Source organism: Colobus angolensis, unplaced genomic scaffold, assembly GCF_000951035.1.
Source record: "Colobus angolensis palliatus isolate OR3802 unplaced genomic scaffold, Cang.pa_1.0 Scaffold239, whole genome shotgun sequence".
Classification (NCBI taxonomy): Eukaryota; Metazoa; Chordata; class Mammalia; order Primates; family Cercopithecidae; genus Colobus; species Colobus angolensis.
The window spans coordinates 1,446,309-1,451,722 of NW_012115588.1; positions in this window are offsets into that span (position 1 = coordinate 1,446,309).

Consider the following 5,414-nt stretch of genomic DNA (forward strand, 5'->3'; position numbering starts at 1 on the left):
AGCTAGTTTTGTTTTGTTTTATTTTATTTTATTTTATTTTTGTAGAGATGGGGTTTTGCCATGTTGCCCAAGCTGGTCTCGAACTCCTGGGAGCGAGTGATCCTCCTGCCTCAGCCTCCCAAAGTGCTGGGATTACAGGTGTGAGCCACCACATCTGGCTTCCTTGTGAAATGTGGAGGTGACTAAGTTGGCTTTCTCCTTTTAATCGTCCCTCACAAGTTGTAAAGAACTTTGAGGTCAGGAGTTCAAGACCAGCCTGGGCAACATGGTGAAACCCCATCTCTACTAAAAATACAAAAATTATCTGGGCATGGGCATGGTGGTGCACGCCTGTAATCCCAGCTACTTGGGAGACGGAGGCAGAATTGCTTAACCGGGACCCAGGCGGCAGAGGTTGCAGTAAGCCAAAATCGCGCCACTGCACTCCAGCCTCAGCTACAGAGCAAGACTCCATCTCAAAAAAGAAAAAAAAAAAAAAAAAGAAAGCAAACTGTTTCAGGCATGCATCACTCATTACCTATGGTTCTCTCAGGCAACTAATAAATGATACCCACAAGTCAGTTGTGCAGAACAAAAGAGCTCTGACTGGGCAGAGTAGCTCATGCCTGTAATCCCAACACTTTGGGAGGTTGAGGCAGGGGGATCATGTGAGCCCAGTAGCTCCCGACAAGCCCTGACAACACAGTAAGACTTCATCTGTTAAAAAAAAAAAAAGCTGGGTGTGGTGGCCCACACCTGTAATCCCAGCACTTTGGGAGGCTTAGGAGGGTAGATCACCTGCTAAAAATACAAAACTTGGCTGGGCACAGTGGCTCATGCCTGTAATTCCAGCACTTTGGAAGGCCAAGGCAGATAGATCACGAGGTCAGGAGTTCAAGACCAGCCTGGCCAACATGGTGAAACCCTGTCTCTACTAAAAATACAAAAATTACGCAGTCCTGGTGGCACATGCCTGTAATCCCAACTACTTGGGAGGCTGAGGCAGGAGAATCACTTGAACCTGGGAGGCAGAGTTTGTGGTGAGCCGAGATCGCACCAGTGCACTTCAGCCTGGGTGACAGAATGACACTCCATCTCACAAGAAAGAGAGAGAGCACGAGCAAGCTAGCTTGGCGCAGTGGCAGTATTGTAGCCAAGGAGGTTTATCTGAGGCACGTTATTGCTAATTGAAAAAAAGCGCCAGCCGGGCACGGTGGCTCATGCCTGTAATACCAGCACTTTGGGAGGCCGAGGCGGGCAGATAACGAGGTCAGGAGATCGAGACCATCCTGGCTAACACGGTGAAACCCTGTCTCTACTAAAAATACAAAAAAATTAGCTGGGTGTGGTGGCGGGCACCTGTAATCCTAGCTACTCAGGAGGCTGAGACAGGAGAATTGCTTGAACCTGGGAGGCAAAGGTTGCAGTGAGCCAAGATCATGCCATTACACTCCAGCCTGGGGGAGAACAGTGAAACTCCATCTCAAAAAAATAAAATAAAATAAAATAAAACAAATTTAAAAACTCATAAACCAAACAAAAACAAAAGAGCTCTGCTACATGGCAGCCTCTGTGTACCAGTACTATGCTGGGAGATGGAGGGATGAGAGAACCAATGTCAGGGACAGGAGGAAGCCGAGGTAGGGTCTAGGCTGTGGGCTGATGGGCTCGTCTACCACTTCCTTCAACCCACACATTTGCCCTGAGCGGGATATAGGGCAGGGTTAATGGCCTCATTTCCCAGATGCTGTGAGTGAGGCTCAGAGAAGGGCCTCAGTGGTTAATGGACTTGCCAGGCTCTTTCCATGGTTCTGGTTGCAGCCCTCACAAAGAGCGTCATGGGAATAAACATGGCAAACAAAATGAGTGCAGAGAGAGCCCTAAAGTAGGTCCCCAAGGAATCAGCCTCTGGGTGCAGGTCCTCGGTGCAGCTGGCAGCTGGGGCAAATGAAAGAACACAGGTGCCAGGTGTGGTGGCTCATGCCTATAATCCTAACACTTTGGGGGGCCGAGGCGGGCGGATCACCTGAGGTCAGGAGTTCGAGACCAGCCTGGCCAATATGGTGAAACCTTGCTTTTACGAAAAATACAAAAATTAGCCGGGCATGGTGGTGGGCGCCTGTAATCCCAGCTACTTGGGAGGCTGAGGCAGGAAAATGGCTTGACCCCTGGAGACGGAGGTTGTAGTGGGCCAAGATCTTGCCATTATATTCCAGCCTGGGTGACAAGAGCAAGACTCCGTCTAAAAAAAAAAAAAAAACACAGGCTCAGTCGGGTGTGGTGGCTATAATCCCAGCACTTTGGGAGGCCAAGGCAGGCAGATCACCTGTGGTCAGGAGTTCGAGACCAGCCTGGCCAATATGGTGAAACCTTGCTTTTACGAAAAATACAAAAATTAGCCGGGCATGGTGGTGGGCGCCTGTAATCCCAGCTACTTGGGAGGCTGAGGCAGGAAAATGGCTTGACCCCTGGAGACGGAGGTTGTAGTGGGCCAAGATCTTGCCATTATATTCCAGCCTGGGTGACAAGAGCAAGACTCCGTCTAAAAAAAAAAAAAAAACACAGGCTCAGTCGGGTGTGGTGGCTATAATCCCAGCACTTTGGGAGGCCAAGGCAGGCAGATCACCTGTGGTCAGGAGTTCGAGACCAGCCTGGCCAACATGGTGAAATCCCATCTCTATTAAAAATACAAAAATGGTCAGGTGCAGTGGCTCATGTTGGTAGTCCTAACACTTTGGGAGGCTGAGGCAGGAGAATCACTTGAACCCCAGAGGTGGAAGTTGTAGTGAGCTGAGATCAAGCCACTGCACTCCAGCCTGGATGACAGAGGGTGACTCTGTCAACAAAAAGAAAGAAAGAAAGGAAGGAAGGAAGGAAGAGAAAGAGAGAGAGAGAGGGAAGAAAGAAAGAAAGAAAGAAAGAAAGAAAGAAAGAAAGAAAGAAAGAAAGAAAGAAAGAAAGAAAGAGGGAGAGAAAGAAGAAAGAAAGGAAGAAAGAAACAGGCTCTGGTGTCAGACAGGCCTGGGTTCCAATCCCAGCCCTTCTACCCTCTAACTATGTGGCCTTGAGTACATCACGTGGCTGGAGTCTCTTTCCCCATCGGCAGTGTGGAGATAACGAGACCTATCCCTTTGGATCTCAGCTCCCTCCCCCATGGAGGGGACACTGCACAGGGCTGTGTTAAGGCATCCTCACAGTGGAAAACAAATATTACTTGACAGAAATAGAAAGGAACCATAAAGATAAGCACGATGGAAATAATGTAATTCAATTCTAGCCATATCCCAGTCTGTTGCTGGCCAGAGGCCTAAGCCTGGGTCTTCTCTTCCCTGGGTCTAAAGGCTGGAAAGAGACTTGTAAAGGCAAGAATTTTCGAGGCCCAGCCCCAGGCCATTGCTTGGTGAACCCGGAAGTCCCTGACGCAGAGGCTGCTGGGCTTGCAGCCTAAGGGCTCCTCGGCCCCCAGCAGCTCAGGCAGGTCACCCCCGAGGTACATCCATCTGGGTAGATTAGAACCTCGTCACTGTGGGTTCTTGGTCAGTTTCTTGGAATCTGGTTAGCAGAAAGCCAGCCCTGTGGCCACCTAATGCTGAGAATGCTGGCACAGAGGACCCAATCACAGCGTCCCTGTCCCCCAGAGCCCTGACATGTCTGAACACCCTCCCTCTGCCCTCGCAGAAGCCATTCGCTGTTCACTCACCACGCCCTGCACAGAGACTGCCCTGGAGACCATTCAGGGCCTGCCCTCAGGGAGCTGAAGATCCTGGGACTCAGGCCCAGAAGCAGTGATGATAGGACAGATGAGCAGTGGGGGCAACAAGAAGGGAGCACCCCGTGAGGCCACTGGGCCAGTTGCAGAGAGAAGACGGCATCCAAGGAGGAGTTCTGGAGATGGAAGAGGCGAGGAGGGCATGGCTGGGTCCTGCTGGCTGAGACGCCAGCAAGGTTGGGGTGCTAGGCCGTCCAGGGCTAGAGCCGGCATGGGTGGGGGAGACGAGCCAAAGATGGCACCTGGGTGGTGGTCTGCCCAGGCCTGGGTGGGCGTGGAGGAGGTGTAGGTAGAGAAGGCTGTGAGCTGGGCTCTGAGAGGCAGGAGGGGGCTGTGGGGCCCTGAGAGAAGACATCCAGGCTGGCCAGGCCAGAGGTCTCTCTGCAGAGCTCTGGCCACAGCCTCCTTAGGCAGCGGCAGCCCTGATCGCCTTGCTTCAAGAGCGGCCAGAGGCCACCAGCGCCCTCAAGTGATTAATTTAAGAATGACTGAAAACACTGAAAAAGGAGAAGAGCTGCAGTTCCTATTTCCCGGATGGGGAGCTGAAGTCACCTTGCCAAGCAGCCTCTGGTAACTTCACTGGAACCTGGCCTCCAGCCCTTACCTGCTCCAGGACCTTGGGATTTAGGCCAGGTGCAGCAATTTGGGAGCCCAAGGTGTGAGGATCGCTTGAGCTCAGGAGTTCGAGTCCAGAGTGGGCAACATAGCGAGACCCCATCTCAACAAAAATTCAAGAAAAATACTAAAATTTAGCCAGGTCTGGTTGTGCTCGCCTGTGTCTGTGGTTGCACCAATTTGGGAGGCCAAGGTGTGAGGATCGCTTGAGCTCAGGAGTTCGAGTCCAGAGTGGGCAACATAGCGAGACCCCATCTCAACAAAAATTCAAGAAAAATTAGCCAGGCGTGATGTCGCATGCCTGTACTCAGCTACTTGTGAGGCTGAGGCAAGAGGATCTCTTGAGCCCAGGAGTTGGAGGCTTCAGGGAGCTATGATCTCACCACTGCACTCCAGCCTGGGCAACAGAGCAAGACCCTGTTTCGAAAAATAATAATAATAAAATAAAATGGGGTTCAGTCCTAGAAGGACCACAGATGATTGTAGGTGCCTCCCCATTCCCTACATCATTTGTTTTTCACTGGCGTGGCCAACTGGTGGCAGGATGACACAGCCACGCAGTGACCTATATGATCTCAGAAGCTGGGTGCAGTGGCTCGTGCCTGTAATCTCAGCTTTAGGAGGGCTAGGTGGGAGGATCACTTGAGCCCAGGAGTTTGAGACCAGACTGGGCAATATAGACCCCATGTCTAAACATAAAAAAGTAGCCAGACATGGTGGCACACACTTTTGGTCCCAGCTACTGAGGCAGGAGGATCCCTTGAGCCCAGAAGGCAGAGGCTCCAGTGAGCCATGATTGCACCAATGTTCTCAGCCTGGGTGACGCAGTAAGACCCTGTTTCAAAAAAGACAAAAAACAAAACCCCCAAACAAAGTTAAACTATAAATTAAGTTCCTCGCAAAGTTAGTTTGGCCTACACCCAGGAATGAACAATGACACCTTGGAGGTTAGAGGCAAGATGGAGTCGGTTAGGTCAGATCTCTTTCTCTGTTATAATTTTCTCACCGTTAGGATTTTTGCAAAAGCGGTTTCATTTTCTTTTCTTTTTTT